The sequence below is a fragment of the Suricata suricatta genome, chromosome 1 (genome assembly GCF_006229205.1).
Source record: "Suricata suricatta isolate VVHF042 chromosome 1, meerkat_22Aug2017_6uvM2_HiC, whole genome shotgun sequence".
NCBI lineage: Eukaryota > Metazoa > Chordata > Mammalia > Carnivora > Herpestidae > Suricata > Suricata suricatta.
The window spans coordinates 60,454,517-60,471,716 of NC_043700.1; the positions used below are offsets into that span (position 1 = coordinate 60,454,517).

Here is a 17,200-nt window from a genome sequence, read left to right on the forward strand (position 1 = left end):
TTTGGCTCAGGTTATGATCCCAGGGTCATGGGATCAAACCCCACATTGGGCTCTGCACTGAACCCAAAGCCTGCTTGAGATTGTCTTTCTCTGCCTTTCTCCTTCTCTTCCTCCCTCCTTCCCTCTCTCTCTCCCCCACTTTCAATGCACACACACACACTCTCTCTCTAAGATAAATAATGATAATAATAAAATTATAAAAATAAAACATTAAATCATTAAAATTAATTTTATGTTAGCTTTTTACTCTATAGAATTATGAAGCTATTCTTAGTGCCCTTTGAAAACCAATTACTCTCTCACTTTATGTGGAAGTAGAGTAATATTTACATATTTTTTATTGATGTATAAATCATGAATTCTGAAAGACTTCCAGTATCTTTCTTAAAGACTAAATGCATTGAGAGAAAAACAAATGTACTTTTAACAAAGTTGGTTAACTATATTTTTATTTCTTTGACATCTAAATTAGTCCTGCTACTAATTTCTGATTTATGTTTAGGGAGGGGAAATAATTTTCTGATCTCTAATATCCCTTCAGGTGTTGGAAGAACATTTTTAGGTCGTGTCTCAGTTCAACATCTGTATTTAACTTCCTGCTGCATTCTGGTGTCAGACATCCTCTCCTTCACATGTAATAGTGACTCTCGAATGATTGGGATGATGAGGGCCAAACATGACAGGCATTTTTCCAGATCCCAGTTGGGTCTTGTATCTTTTAGGGTCTGAGAAAATTCTGTAAGTTATGGGATACAATGAAGATTCTTTTAGTTCCTTGAGGAGATTACAAAATTGTTTTTTTTCCTGAAATTCCTTGGATTTATGCTGAATTAAACAAGTTATTCTAGGTTACTATGCATATAGCTGGGAACCTGGGGTTGAAGATAGAATTGTCGAAGGAATACATTGTAAACAGAAAGTTCATCTTATATAGTTTTAATTGATTCAGTGTGTTTTTCCAACTTTAGTCCATGAAAATAACATAATTGATGGCTTCTCTGTGAACCTATGTGAATCCTTTACCCTACTATCTATTTTACTTTTCTCACTCATTGTACAGATTATGCTTTGCCTGTTTACATTTTTATTTATTCATGTTCTTACTCATAACAATTATAAATGCTTTATAAGCAGACTAGAAACTTTTTTCTTATTGAGAGTATGATGATGGTAATTCATTATACCGTATAACTTTGAAATATTTACACAATGTATTTTACATATACTGCAGAATATTTCTAGTCAATGCTAATAGAGAGGGAAGAAAAATGTTTATCTAATAATAGAGGTATGGTTATTGACTCTTTTTCACCATTCCTAAATCTTTATAAGATAGATAAAATCTTAGCAAATTGTCCAAAACATCCAAATCATTGTGGCTAAGTTAACTGTATTTCATGTCTGAGGGGAAGTCATATGATAGCCCCCCCAAAAGCATTGGTCTGTTTGCCTGCAATTGCTAAAACATTTTCATTTACTTCTTAAGTAAATATGTATTTATTATATACATACTCTGCTCCAGACATTGCATTAAGTGCTTTTTTATATCAAAACTTACTACAGAAGTTTTTAAGATTAGTTTTAATATCATTATACTTTTAATAATTTCAATTTTATAGTTGTTCCATTATTTTCATTTCAGTCATTTCATAGATACTCTTTCCTCCTAACTACTATCCATCTTTCCAGAATTATATCAAATTGTATCAGTCCACATTCATGATGACAAATCATTAACAGAGATTATTTATTCTTAGTGATAATTAGCATTCTTAATTAGTTTTCTTTTTTTCACCTACTATCTATTAATTTCTTAAACTTTAGTGCCATGTGGTTTATTGATTAAAAATAGAGTATAAACTCTTCTGGGATTAAACACAACTCTGCCACTGTTTAAAATGTGGCTGCCAATCTAAACATCTTGGTTCTTAATCTGTAACATGGGTATGTGAAAAAACTCAGTGAGATAATGTATAATATATACTTAACCTTGAATAAATATTGGTCTTTTTTTTAATGTTTGTTTATTTTTGAGAGGGAGAGACAGACAGAGACAGAACGTGTGCAGGGTATGGACAGAGAGAGGGAGATACAGAACTCAAAACAGGCTCCAGGCTCTGCCCTGTCATCACATAGCATTACAACATGGGGCTTGAACTCATAATCTGAGCTGAAGTCAGATACTTAACTGATTGAGCCACCCTGGCACCCCTCAATATCACTCATAATTACTGGTGTTTATAGTAGTGAAGCATGTTGAACTTATTATGATTAAATGTGAAATGTACTAATGAAGAGTCTAAAGTTACTTTTGGGTTTTTATATATTCATTAAAGAAATGGCTTCATATTTTAAAAAAGTGTTTGTTTATTTATTTGCGTTGAGAGAGAAAGAGAGAATGAATGGGGAAGGGGCAAAGAGAGAAAAGGCAGAGAGAGAATCCCAAGCAGGTTCCATGTTTAGTGCGGAGCCCAATGACAGGCTCAGTCCCACCACCATAAAATCATAACCTAAGACAAAATCAAGAGCTGTATGCTCAACTGACTGGGCCACCCAGCTGCCCTGAAATGGCTTCATATTTTATTTTATTTTATTATTTTATTTTATTTTATTTTATTTATTTTTTTAATGGCTTCATATTTTAAAGCAAAAGTTTAGTTCAGAAATATCATAATACATTGTGTTTTTCTAATGATACTCATTTGAGAAATCCGTGGTACACCTCCATGACAAATGTATATCCTTAGCTAGTACTTATTAAGTTTGTATAGCAGACTCAGACATAGGAAATAAAAGTGTGTGCTGGTGTGGCAAACTGAATGAACACTTGAAAAATGGAAGCATGTTTAGAAAAAGAAAAGACATTTTTTTGTCTTTTAGGGCTAATGATGTTTAGCCTTTGATAAAATTATGTCTCAGTATTTGAAATGAGTCAGAAAAACATTATTTTGGAAGATTGTACTTCCAAAGTCATATCATTTGCCTTTAATTGCCTCTTCCTTTTTTTTAGCTTTATTTACTTATTTATTATTTTATTACATCATCAATTCCTTGTAATTACTCATCTTCATATAAAATTTTTATGTAACTCATAGAACCGAGATATTTGACAAGATTTATTTTTTTCATAATTCAATGTTTACCTGGCGTCAGTTGTATCCTATTTTATCTCCTATCCAGAAGAGCAGTGAAGAATACACAATCATGAGTTTATATTTTTATATGTTTAAATTTGCACTACAGAATTGTTGTGGGTATGTTGGAAAAAAAAAAAAAAGACTGAAACAAAACTCAGCCGGTGTTTGCCTTTGAGAAATCTGTAATAACTGTACTTCTGTTTATGTGCCCAGAGTTTATTCTTGATATGTATGATTTTTAATGCACAAAAGCTCTTAAATTACAATATTTTTTTTCAGTGTATGCCTTGATGTTAATCAGGTTTTGGCAAATAAAATGACAAAAGTTGTGCTTGAAGGGAAAGTCCTTTTGTTGAGGGCATTATATGACTTGTTATTATGACTATGCTGTACTGTTGGGTTGGAGACTATAATCTTCTTGTATCTGAGTATGCAGAATTTTATTTTTTTATCTTTATTTCAATCATCACACTGTACATAGTGAGGTAAATAAGAGATTCTTCTAAAAGTACATGGTTGAAGGGGCTGAAAATCTTTTATGTAAGAGCAAATTTAACTTGCAGTAAATCTCTGCCAGTTATTGCCTCTAAAAATCTCCCAGAACTAATAGTTTTTATTTATCTAGGGATTTAAGATAAATTAGAAGTCAAAGTATATCTTGGATTAATATAAAGACCTATATAAATAGAATTTTGAAATATGAATTTTGTCATGACTCAAATAAGAGATCCACTACCTGAATAATGTTTCAGTTGCTGGAAGTGGGTACAGTTTAGAGTTAGGGCAGTGCTCTGAGATGTACCATTGGCTTCAACAAAATGAAACAATATATTCCCTTTGGAGTAATCTTTTTGCCGATTGCATCTTTGCTTCTTCATAATAAAAGCAAGGCCTTTCTTTGGGCTGGCTGCTGTCCCTTCTCTCATGCCCTTGTTCCTTCACTTTCTTATGCTGTTGTCCCTTTGTGAGCCAGGAGGACAGCCGTTGCATCAGGGCTTACTGATAAAATGCCCCTTTAGACAGCAATATGACAAGGTGGATCACCAGTATGTCAATTTAATTTTGTATGACACTTGGTCCAAGAGAAAGCCAGCTGATTATTTAAATAAAAACCTGCAGCAACTTTATTTATTTTTTTTTGAGAACTAAAATTATATGACATTTTATTTTAGGCTGCAAAAACAAAAACAAGCAAACAAACAATAACAATAATAAAAAAAAACCTTGAAATGGGCTTGTCAAATGATGTAAATTCACCCTTTCCAGGGAAGCAGAAGGTAGACCATCCTGCTTCACTGCTGCTTGCACTCTGCTGGGTTTTGATCCTTCTTTGAGTCATAGTCTGGATCATTTTCCTCATCTCCTTCTTCCCCTTCCTCATCTGCTTCACCTTCTTCATCATAATTATCATCATCGTCTTCAATAGCTTCTCCAGTAAAGTATAATACTGATCTTGGGATAACAGGCTCGTGTGAAAAGTGACCAATTTCAAAGTCTGCAGCAAAGATAGCTTCGGCATCATCATCCAGGTCTCCACTCTCAGGAACTTCAGGAGGGGCAAAAAAAATTGAAGAGTCATTGGAAACTGTTTTGGTCACAGTATGAACTGTGCCACATCCCTTGTGTTTCTGCTTCTTCTTAATGGTTTTCAAAGTGACATTCTTTCCTTTTTTCCAATCTATTTGGCACCCTGTACAACCCATAATTTATGGTCCATCAAAAGAAAAGGCATCAGAATCATCTGGTTCTGACCTCATCCTATATGTCTTTGTCAACACTTTATTTGTGAAATATTCATTGGGTTCAAAGTGAAATTCTAAGACAAAACTCATGGGCTGGCCAGCATCTGGGAACTTCACTTTAATGTCTTTTAAGTGCTTCAGAATAGGTTCATCATTCCTGAACCATATCACTGAGCAAGTCAACATTCTTAAAAACAGTCAACCAGAATTCAGGAATTCCCTTGGGGTCTTCTTTTTCTTCATCTTTTTTTCTCATCTTCAATCTTGGCTTTTTCTTTCAGCTCCTCCGAAATTTCATCCTCCTCATCTGGTTTGTATTCACATTCTTCTTCCGTACGTTCATAAATTGTATTAATGATTTCAAATCACTTATCAAATAGAGGCTGATAGAGAACAGCATACTTTCTTTCAAGATCATGAACTTCCTCATAGAATTTGGCTTCTATTTGTGCACATTTAACTTGAAGGTTTTTTAGAGCATTCACTTGTCTTTTAACTACCCTAGGCAAGCTTTCAAGCTGTTGATGTTTCTACCAGACCATCAAGTCTTTCCTGAAGGGCTGCAAGCAAGAATCTGAGAATTTTGCATCATCTGAACAGTTAGCTGACGCGCCTTAATTTTTGTTTCTTCACCAGTTTCTTCTTCTTCTACTTCTTCAACATCATCCAAATCTTGATCAAGTTCAGGCTGTTCTTTGTTGCCAATGTCTGCCATGTTGTAAGAACTCCAAATATTGGTGGCTAGCACGGGGAGCCAGGCAGCCAGAGCTGTGCAGGCAGTGACTCAGGGCAGCGGCGGGAGGAGCAAGAGGCCTGCAGCAACCTTAAAATTTTATTCTACCTCTAACATCCTCTAACTTTATTTTACCACCCCATAGACAGCAGAGCCAAGACTATCACATTGGTGACTTCTTTTGTCCCCTTATGGCATCACTATAAAAATGTCATGTGTTTGAAGTGAGGGAAAGGAAGAAAGTCTAGTAAATAGAGAGACCTTCTCTGTCAAAACCACCATTTACTTATCTTTTCTGGTGAAATATAGGAGAAAATATCTCAATATGTGAGGAGAGCTTTGAGCTATGAGATTTAGAGCAGAATAATGGCAACATGAGTTTTTAATGTCGATTCTAATTTAAGTATTCCGCATGGCTGGTGCAGATTTGTAGCAGTGATTTGTGAGGATGTGCTTCATTACAGTCCTGTTCTCCTCGGCTTAAAATGGATTGCAAGTCAGGACGAAGGCACCAAATTTGGCTAATTTCAGGAATGATCACATTGCTTGCTTCATGGGTTTGAAAATGAGACACAATTTATGAATTGGTCTATTTTTTAACACATGCATTTTTTTTTGCCATTACTCTGAACAAATGAAAGCAATAATATAATGCCCAGTTACTTGATGTCTTTTGTAGAGTGGCCTCATAATAATTTGCCAAGTTAAAGCACAGAAAATGTTAGTATGTGTGCTTTCTAGGAAATGTGTACATCTCTTTAATGAGGTGAAAATTTTACACTCCTTTTCTGCCTTTTCTTTTTTTTTTAATCTTATAAAATTAGCATCCTCTAGATTATAAGCTAACTGAAAATCATGTTGAAGACCAAAGGCTGGGGTGTGGTGGCAGATAGCAATTATTGTAAAGGTCTTTCATATGTTACTTCATTTATTATAATGCATTTTGGGGGCAAAGGATATAATGGGTTTATGAATGGATATATTTAAGCTGATGGCAATAAGAAATAGAGCATCAGTTACTAGTATTCTGGAGGATAATTTACTTCACTAATACATAATTTCATGCCTTATGAAAACGGGAGAAACTCGACTGCTGAAGGTGAAGTGAAAAGATAGCCTTCAGTAGAGAAAAACAAACTTCTGTGGTCTTTAGAGAATTTGACATTTATAGGGAATATGCATATGCATGTATGGGGAGGAGAAGCCTTTGGGGACAGCAGTCTCCTGGGGCTGTTTTTATAACTTGGAAAACACTAATACATGAATAACTTGTCTACTGTGTTGGCAAGGTAGACAAGATGACGTGCACAGAGCATAGTGAGCAGGCTCATGTGCATTTGCCAGCCAGATGGTATAAAACAGTTCATCAGCACTGTTCTTAGATGATGTCTTCATTAGTCTTCCTAGTCAGGATGACTGTTAGTCTAGTGTGGGTCCTGTGGAACCATGAATAAAAGTTACGTAGTAGGAAAAACCAAGGGCTAAACAGGTACAGAGATAAAGGTCTACTGACCAAATTTCCTAATAACCTCGCAAGGATAAAGGAAGACCCATGATCTGGTATCTGCATTATTTTGTATGTGTGTGTGGGTACCCACACATGCATACTTTTGTGACTCGTAAACCAAGTTAGGAAAACTGGATTTTATGAGAGCCATTTTTGTTGTTGTTGTTGTTGCCACAAAACTAAGAGGGGACCTGGTGCTACGATCTTAAGTGATAACTAAGGGAACATTCATAAAAATGTTTAGCTTCCTGTATTCCCCTGGAGATCCCAGGATTCTGAGGGGGTTTTCTTCTTTGGAGGGCTTAGGTTATATCTTTGAAACAGGAAAAACAGTATTATTATTTTTTATTTGGGGACTTGTCAGAAAAGTTCTTATTTCACAAAAATCTTGCTTTGCTAAGTTGTTCCAAAAAGTGCTTACATGGTATAAAACAGTATTATTTCTCATAAATTTATATAAAGTCAGTGAACAAAATATGCTAGCATAATTATGTGCTATTTTGAAGCAGAAATATTACTGATTTTGATGATTTAATCTGTAAATAATATTTCTCAGCTTCAAGATATTTGTCTAATTTGGCATTCATAAATTATGATGATGTGGAAAATTTACCAGTGATAACTGCCTTGACCTTCATCCAGCAATTTTTGGAAGTTTCTTTCCTGGGCCTTTAGGGACTTCTATACTTTTCCTGCCTTTAAAATATTTTTATCTTTTTCCTTTGAATCTTCAGCTAATATGTTGTAAGAATATATATTTGACCATTATCAAAATAAACAGGATGTATATGTGATAAAATAATTTTGACATGATATTTTGAAATCTATAGAAGATATTGGGGAACAAATCTCAGAAGAAGCTTCTGGTTCACTCAAAGGAAATGTGTGGAGAGATTCTTTGAAAATGCTTATCTCATCTATGACTCAAACATTTCTGCTAGTGAAAATCTATGCTCCATTTTCTCCCTCAACCCTGCTCACTCACATCTCTGTGATAATGGGAATGTGGTAAAAATGCATTCTGATGTTGGAAAGGCTAGGAATCTGCCTTATTCTCTGTAATCTCAGGACTCCTTCTTCATGTACCATATCCAGATACCCTTATCACGTACAGAGCCAGCATAAGCACTCGGTGTCACAGGGCATGAGTTTCTAAGCCTTTTTAAGACTTAGGTTGAAAAGTAGCACAGTGTCAATTTAACTGAATTTTTTTAATCTAAGTGAGCCACAGGGACAGCCCCAAATCAAGAGATTTAGTTTATACTAGGGCTTGAATACTAAACTGTGGCTTATTTTGAGCTGTATAATAGATATTGATCCATACTGATATAATAGATTATGTTTATGACACCATTGACTCTTTCCATAATAAATCTGTATTATTACTCTTAACACAAAGATATGGTACTTAAAGTGCAAGTGAACCCTTTTCAAATATGTTGTGATGTAAAATTCTATTTTATTTTGATAGTCAAATTATGACCACTGAAAAGCAGATAAGAATAAATAGAAAGGAAGATGAAGTTCACCAAAAGGAAAAGACACAAATCCTTTTACAAATGAGTGTGAATACTTAGGAAAGTTTCTAGATGACAAGGTTCATTGAATTGCCATGTTGGAAACTCTGTCTATTAAATTAGCTGTTACATTAGGCTTTCAGTTTATTTTCTATTCTACTAGTATTTTTTTATGTATCCATTTCATAATGAATTCTATTAAAAATGAGAAGACATTGTCTAGACAAATATGTTATAATAAGAAACTTGTACGTATTTACTAACTTGTAAAGAATAGAGTTTCTATAATAGTTCTGACTTTGGCAGTGACTATAATTGTTGATTGCTTTGTAGTAAATAAGTATGATCATTGTGATCATCTGATTTCCATTTTCTGACTTCAGTTTGGCTGAAAACACAAAACTTCTCTTTTGTTCAAAGGTTTTCCTCCTGTTTTTCTTCAAATAGTGTTTTTTTCAAGAAGAGTGACACCATAATTTTTTGACAAAGAAAATATTGTCATATGTAACATATAGAATGGTGTCAATGTTATAATATAAAATATATTCTACATTGAAATAAGAAACAAATACATAATGCAGTAGGAACACAGACAAAAATATCAGTAAGCAGTTTCTAGAGAAGGAAAATGAAAAGGCCATAAAAAGATCCTCAATATCTTTAAACATAAAAGAAATGCAATATAAAGTAAGAGTGGGGTACACTTTTTCATCCCTCAGATTTGCAAAGGTTTTGAGAAAATAGGCCCATATATTGGGTGGAGAGGATTGTGAATGTGATGTCTAAACATCAACACAGAATTTTATACCCAGTGATATGGCAGAAGTACCTCTCGATAAAGAAGGTAAAATAGTAGCATCTAACCTCTTAAGCCAGCAGACTAATTTCCCATTGGTTCAAAGCAAGCCACTTAGTTAAACCAGAGGTAGAGGTGAGAAGTCACTACATAACAAAGGGTGGGGGCATTATTCCCATTTAACACAGTTCAGTAACATTATTTTGTAAGTTCTGTGATGCTATTAAGAAGCTTATTGTTTCTATATTTACCAAATATATTTTTGCTGTTTTTATTAGTATAAATGTTTAAAATAGATTACCCTAAAAGAGGAGGTTTCTGTTCTCACCATTTTCATTGATTTATTTTTTTATAACATCTATTATTATCAATCTATTTTAACATTTTGAGGCAGATGCCACCAAATACAAAGCATATATGAAGTCACCATTACATATAGGTGAATTGGTTGGAACAAACATTAATGTAATTTAGAGTGGTTTTTGTTTTGTTTGCAATTAGATAAAAGATTATTTTTTCTTATATAATAGTCGAGCATAGATTTATAAAATGAAGAAACTTTTAACCGTACTTCACATAAGGCTTCTAGAAGAAATCACTGCAGATAGATTAAAAAATAATCATAAGATGGTAGGGAGTCCCTGAATGGCTCAGTTGGTTAAGCATCTGACTTCGGCTGAGGTCATGATCTCATGGTTTGTGGGTTTGAGCCCCATGTCAGCTCTGTGTTGACAGCTCAGAGCCTGGAGTCAGCTTCAGATTCTGTCGCCCTCTCTCTGCCCCTCTCTGCTCACGCTCTGTCTTGCTCTCTCAAAAAAATAAATGAACATTATAAAAGTTTAAAAAAATAATGAGAGAGTATCATTTGTACTATATATAGTATTTCATTTTACTTGAGAACATACCGAGGAAAATTTTTTCATGTCTATAAATACTTCTTTACTATATACTTTTAATGACTACATGTTATTTTATTCTGTTGTTTACCACAATTTATTCAGCCAAACTCTTATTTTTAGATAGGTTGGCTGTATTTTTTAAAATATTATTAATAATGCAACAAGGAATATCCATGCATATTTCTATGTTCTTTGTATTTATTTTTTAGGCTAAATTACCTGAATTAGAATGAATTGATTAAAGTTTATGTCCATACTTAAGAATTGATCCACATTTCTTTGTTTAGAAGAAACAAGATGTTATTTTTGTTTATTTACTTTTTAGCTTTAAAAAAAATTCCAGTGTAGCTAGCATTCAGTGTTATATTAGTTTCAGAGGTAGGATACAGTGATTCAACAATTCCATATACTACTCAGTGCGCGTCACAATAAGTGTACTCCTAATTCCCTTTGCCCATCTCACCCATTCCCCCACCCGCCTCTCCTCTGATAACCATCAGGTTTTCCTCTACAGTTAAGAGTGTGTTTTTTTGGTTTCTTTCTCTTTTTCCTTTTTCTTTTTCTTTTTTTTTTGTTCTGTTTCTTAATTTCTACCTACAAGTGAAATCATATGGTATTTGTCTTTCTCTGACTGACTTATTTCACTTAGCATTGCATTCCCTACATCCACCCAGGTACTTTCAAATGGCAAGATTTTATTCTATTTTATGGCTGATATTCTATGATGTATGTATACCACCTCTTCTTTATCCATTCATCAGTCAGTTGACACTTGGGCTGCTTCCATATCTTGGCTACTCTAAATAATACTCCAATATACATCGAGGTACTTAGTATTTTTGTATTCTTTGGGCAAATACCCAGTGGTGCGATTACTGGATCATATGGTACTTCTTCTTTTAACTTTTTGAGGAACCTCCGTACTGTCTTGCACAGTGGCTGCACCAGTGTGCATTCCCACCAGCAGTGCACAAGGGCTCCTTCTCCACTGGAATGTGAAGTGTATTTCTATATTTGCCTCCAGAAAGGTTATTTACCTGTTGCATACTCTAGAAATGAATGAAGACCACTCCAAGGAGATCAGACGGAGGATTTTTATTCTGAGCTTTTTGTATCATTTGCATTTGACAGAGGCTGAGGCAGTCAAGCAAATGGGAAAGCTTTATAGTGACCAAAAGAGGTTTCAGGTGTTCTCTGGTTGGACTTTATTGTATGGTAAGTTGGAGGTAGACTAACTAGAAGCAATGCCTCTTATGTGATTGGCTTGGGGAGCATATTTAGCTCTCTCTCATTGGTCCTGAGTTGGAGGCAGTGACAAAACAAAACAAAATAAAACCCCCTAACGACTTAGGAGTTGTTGATCAAATCCTGACTGTTCTGGGCCAACTGATGCAAAGTTTTGTTTTGTTTTTTGGCCTGGTTTTTTTGTAAAAGTTCTAGTGTGGCTTCCCGGACTTAAATACATCAGAGTTCTATTGCCATATATGGTCTGGCTAGTGCTCACTTGTATATTCAGTCTTTCAAAACCAAAAGAACCATTTAAGAACTAAGTGCTTAATTTGCATTGTGCTTTTATTAGTTTCAAAAAATCACTTTAAAGTTAACTATATTCATGGAAAGGTTTTGGCAAAATAATTGATCCATAGCAAGGTCTCAGCAAATTATTTACTTATTTTAAGTTTAACATTCTAAAATAGTGTATTCAGCATGTTACCCTTCATCACAATTCAATGGCATTTAATTTCCTATGTGGTTATCTTAGTTCAGGCTGCTACAGCAGAATACCGTTGACTAGGTTACTTATAAACAACTGAAATTTGTGTTCAGAGTTCTGCAGACTGGGAAATCCAAGATCAAGGTATTGCAGATTGTCTTGTGAGAGCCCACCTCTTGATTCATAGATAGCCATTTTCTCTTTTTTTCTTTTTTAACATTTATTTTTGAGAGACAGAGAAGATCATGAGCAAGAAAAGGGCAGAGAGAGAGAGGGACACACAGAATTGGAAGCAGGCTCCAGCCTCTGATCTGTCAGCACAAAGCCCATTGCAGGGTTCGAACCCACAAACTGTGAGATCATGACCTGAGCTAAAGTTGGATGCTCAACTGGCTGAGCCACCCAGGTGCCCCTAGCTAGCCATTTTCTTGCTATGACAGAAAAGGTGAGGGATACTTCAGGGGTGTCTTTTATAAGGACACTAATCCCATTCATGAGGCATCCAGCCTTATGACCTAATCACTTCCAAAAGGCACCTTCTCTCAATACCATCACAATGGGGATTCGGTTTCAACATATGAATTTTGGGAGAATACAACATTCAATATAGCAGTGATGATATTAAGTCTGTACCTAATGCTCAAGACTTTCATATTATGTCCCTAATGTGTACATCTAAAGCTTCTGTACATGTACATTCATAAACTTAGCACATAAATCATAACTTGCTTATGTCTACATAAGTCACTATTTCAGAGAGACTTTTTTTACGTTACATTATTTTTTCTCCTTTTCAAAAATACCTTCTCCCATTAAGTCTATTTGAATTTTGCAATTCTTAAAAACATTAATTTTGCACCTGCTATATTAAAATTCATTACCATCAGACTCTCTTCTTTTTGTATTATATTGGATATCACTACTACTAATTTGATATCACATGGTAATGTATATTCCTATCTTGTTTGGTCAGTTCAATTATGCATGAAGGCAAACATTCTCATACTTTCCTATATCTCTTTATTGCTGAATGTAATCACTTCTATTAATAGGTACACAACACATATTTCTTGATCAATTAATGTTTTCATATGAAACCAAGGATCTAGGGTGCTAATAAAGTTCTTTACTGGGGAAAATTACTTAATGTCAGGATTTTAGTGCTACCATTTTTATAAGGGAGATAATGCTTAGTTTCCTTTCAGAGAGATGAGAATAATGAGAACACTTAAAGTGTATCTGCTTCTAGAAAAGGCATTATATAATGAATAATTATGTTGGCAGGAATGTGTGAGTAAACTTTAGGAAATAGTAAAGCATTTACATTTGTTGTAGGAAAAATATTATAACCTAATACCAGCAGTCTCTGTGCTTCCCACTGCTTATCTCCTACAATGTATCAAATAGAGAAGTCATGCCTTTTGTCTGTTAGAAATGACCTCCCCACCCCCGATTTTGACTAGCTCAAACTGCAGAGCAAAAATGCTTTTATTATTCCTCTTTCTGGTTTCAGTATCCTTTCAAGAAAATCTACAGATGATGGTCCGTATTGTTGGCATCAGAATTATCTATTTGATATGAATTCCACTTTCTTGCAGCACTAAAAATTCATAAAAGATGCAATGAAACACTTCTCTTTCAGATCAGAGAAGGGTAGTTGGGAAGAAGAAGGTATAAAGTTTTATTTCATGTAGTGTATACTTACAGTAGGAGTGAGAAACACACAGCAGGGTGAGAAATTTTAAAAGGAAAATGTATCACTAGGAAGCTCTGGGTTGTCAGTAACAACCTGAGGAGATTTCTTATAGAAAGATATAAGAACAGCAAAGTGTCTCAAATAAAGGAATGAAACAAGATGTTAAATATTCATTATAGCAAGTTGGATTAATTTGAGGAAAATGTCATTGTCTATAGTTGCTTTATTAACATTAATTTTTAAAAAATATTAAATAAAATAAAACCTTCCATTAAATGCCAAGTGGGATTTAAAAATATAGTTTTATTCCTTGATGGACAAAGATACTTTGTATTTTTTAAATATTTAATATTAATATTTAAACTTATATTTTAATCACTATTATTGTTTTGAAATGAATCAGAGAAAATATATATTTTTTTGACTTACAGCATCTATTTGTGGAAACTCTATAGCCTCTACCAAAAAACTCAACTGCTAAAGAAGAATTATACCTGTTTTTTCCTTTTTTCTATTTTTTAAATTGGAAAAACACTGGTAAATACTTTCAAGGATACTTATTGATAATTATTACTTTTAAAAACTAATATTATCATGTACAAAAGAACTGAGATGTTATACTCTGAAGGGGAGATAAAATGCTACTTACCAATGATTACTTTTTAAATTATAAAACTGATTAATTTGTAGCTCAAAGATCAGGGTCAATTTGTATATTGTATTATTGAATACTTAAACAATGGATTGGGGTGTTTGGCCCAGCAATTACTCACTAATACACAGGAATGGAATTTACTTTGAACTTCTTAAAAACCTTTCCAAATGAAGAATTCCATGATTTAGAATTAGGATAAACATGTCATTTTTCATTTAAACCATGCTACTTTGGAGAGGAAGAAAAGCACTGACTAAGGTGATAATGACCTCGGGGGCCAGAAGGACCATCATCCTAGGCTAATCAGAATCCTTTATCCTCCTACAGAGAATGTACACCGAACACTTCTCCCATCACCAAATAACCAGCTCTTTAAGTAAACCCCTCATGGGTGGGGTGGCTCAGTCAGTTGAGTGTCCGACTTTGACTGAGGTCATGATCTCACAGTTCGTGGGTTCGAGCCCCACATTGAGCTCTGTGCTGACAGCTCAGAGCCTGGAGCCTGCTTCTAATTCTGTGTGTCCCTTTCTCTCTGTCCCTCCCCTGCTCATGATCTGTCTCTCTCTGTCTCTTGAAAATAAATAAATGTAAAAAAAATTCAAATAAACCCCTCTTTTGGCTTAGTACACATACATTCTAGTAAGACTCTAGGTAAAGACATTTTTGAATTCATGCGTGCCATCTCAAATTTCGGAGGGGAAAATGCCCTGCATACTTTTTTTCCTGCACACTTTTCATAGGGTATGCATTCTATTTAACATTGTCATGACACAATTTAAAATAAAAAAAAAAAAACAGCCATTTTACATGTTTTGAAGCAATGCTTGCAACAACTCACTTTCTCTGGTTGTAATGCTTATAGAGGTGCAAAAGTGCAGTTTGAAATTTTAAAAATAATACCTATATTATAAGAGTTCAAGATAAAAGCTAGAAAACTTTGAACACACTGGAAAAGATTCTAACTTTTGTTGAAATTACAGGAAATAAAAAGAAGTTAGGCTGGGTACCTGGGGCTAGATGATGTAATAGTCACAGGTGACAAAATTGAGCTACTTGAGTACACATTTACTTTCTTTATTTCCCATTGAACATACATTGAGAGACATATCTTCTCCAAAGTCAAGTTCCAGAAATACATAGTTCTGTCCTAGAGCACTGAAAGAAGTTTCATAAATGAATCAGTTATTCATATTTGAAGAAACTGATGATAAGTTGAAGAATTGATGAAAGACTAAGATCATTAAAATGAGGAAAGTTGGAATTCAGAAACAAGGTACTCAAATGACATGATAATTTTTAAAAGAAATTATTTTTATTTATATTATTAGAAAATGTCATTTATTTATTTTGAGAGCGAGAGAGAGAATTCCAAGCAGGCTTCATGTTGTTAGCACGAAGTCTGTCTTGGGGCTCAATCCTACAAACCACAAGTACATGACCTGAGCCTAAATCAGGAGTCAGGCACTCAACCAGCTGAGCCACCCAGGCACCCCAAAAGTTATTTTAAAATGTAGCTTATGAGCAAGTAGAATAACAGCATTGTATGTGGGAATGAATAAAAGACTGATGTGAATGTCTTATGATTAATTAGTATTTTATTGTTATTATTAAACTCATAATTTATTGGGCTGCTGTAAATGTAGAAAAACCACAATAGACTCTTATGATGACTTTAGAGACCAAATTGAGGAACAAGAGCACAGTGATAAGTTAGTTCCAATTTGTAAGTGATTAAACAACCGTTATCAAAAAGTATTAAGAAAATGATGTAAGTTTTAGGACCATCCTTTAGCAGCATGTAACTTGTCTCTTCAAAAAATTTGTGTTAGTGGTAGAATGGGGAGGTGATTACTAAAACAGTTATCAAATCAGAATGTAATGAATGAATGAAAAGGATAAAATACATGGTTTGGGGAAAATGTAGAGAAGGATATCTCCAGTGGGTTAATAAATTCATCTTTAGAAAATTTTAATTATTAGAAAGTTATTTATATTGAAGGGAAATTTATCTTCTTGTAACATTTTTTTGTTTTATTTCTTGGAGATTATAAAGAATGTTAAGCCTTTTTTTCCCTACAGGAAAACTATTCAGTTATTTGAAAGCTCTCATGATTATCTTGGTAAAAATCCTCATTTTTTTCAATTATTTGTGAAATGACATGGTTCTGCATTTTTATGCAATATTTGTTATTGCATTGGCCACAGAATATTTTTATACACTTTATCACATCTCATTACATGATTACAAGTAAAATAAGAAATACCTGTGAAAATTAGGGTAGCATATAATTGTCACCTTCCTAAGCTGAGCTTCTGTTTCCTGCTAGTATTGCTGGAAAGCATACCAGAAAGTGAATGATCACTGTTAAATTCTCAAGTATATATTTTAGTGTATGCTTATTCTAAACCAATGTTTACTAACTTGTAGCAAGATAAAAGTGCAAGTCCTTAGCTAAATTCTTATAATTCTACATTATACTAGCTAACCTGGTATCAAAATAAGGACATTTTGAGAAAAAAGAGACCATACTTCATTTAAAAATCTCTCATTTTTTTTGCACTACAAACTATGATATAGACAGAATGTGACCCAGAAACAAAGCTAAGAAAATTTGATTTTGCAAATGGACTCATATAATAAATTATCTGATTTAATTTAGACTACATTTTGATTCTACGCACGAGAATACCAAGACACAATGAGGAGAAGCAGCTTGACAATGTTTATGTCGGTGCTAAGTGGCAGGCCGGAGAATCAATTAAAAGGGTTATTTACATACCTACAATCTGTGAACCTGCTGCAA

At 34.0% G+C, this 17,200-nt stretch overlaps 1 pseudogene; it reads right to left on the reverse strand.

The window, feature by feature from the left end:
* Nucleotides 1-4,374: 4,374 nt before the first annotated feature.
* LOC115291685 lies at nt 4,375-5,614 on the reverse strand (annotated as a pseudogene).
* Nucleotides 5,615-17,200: the final 11,586 nt, after the last annotated feature.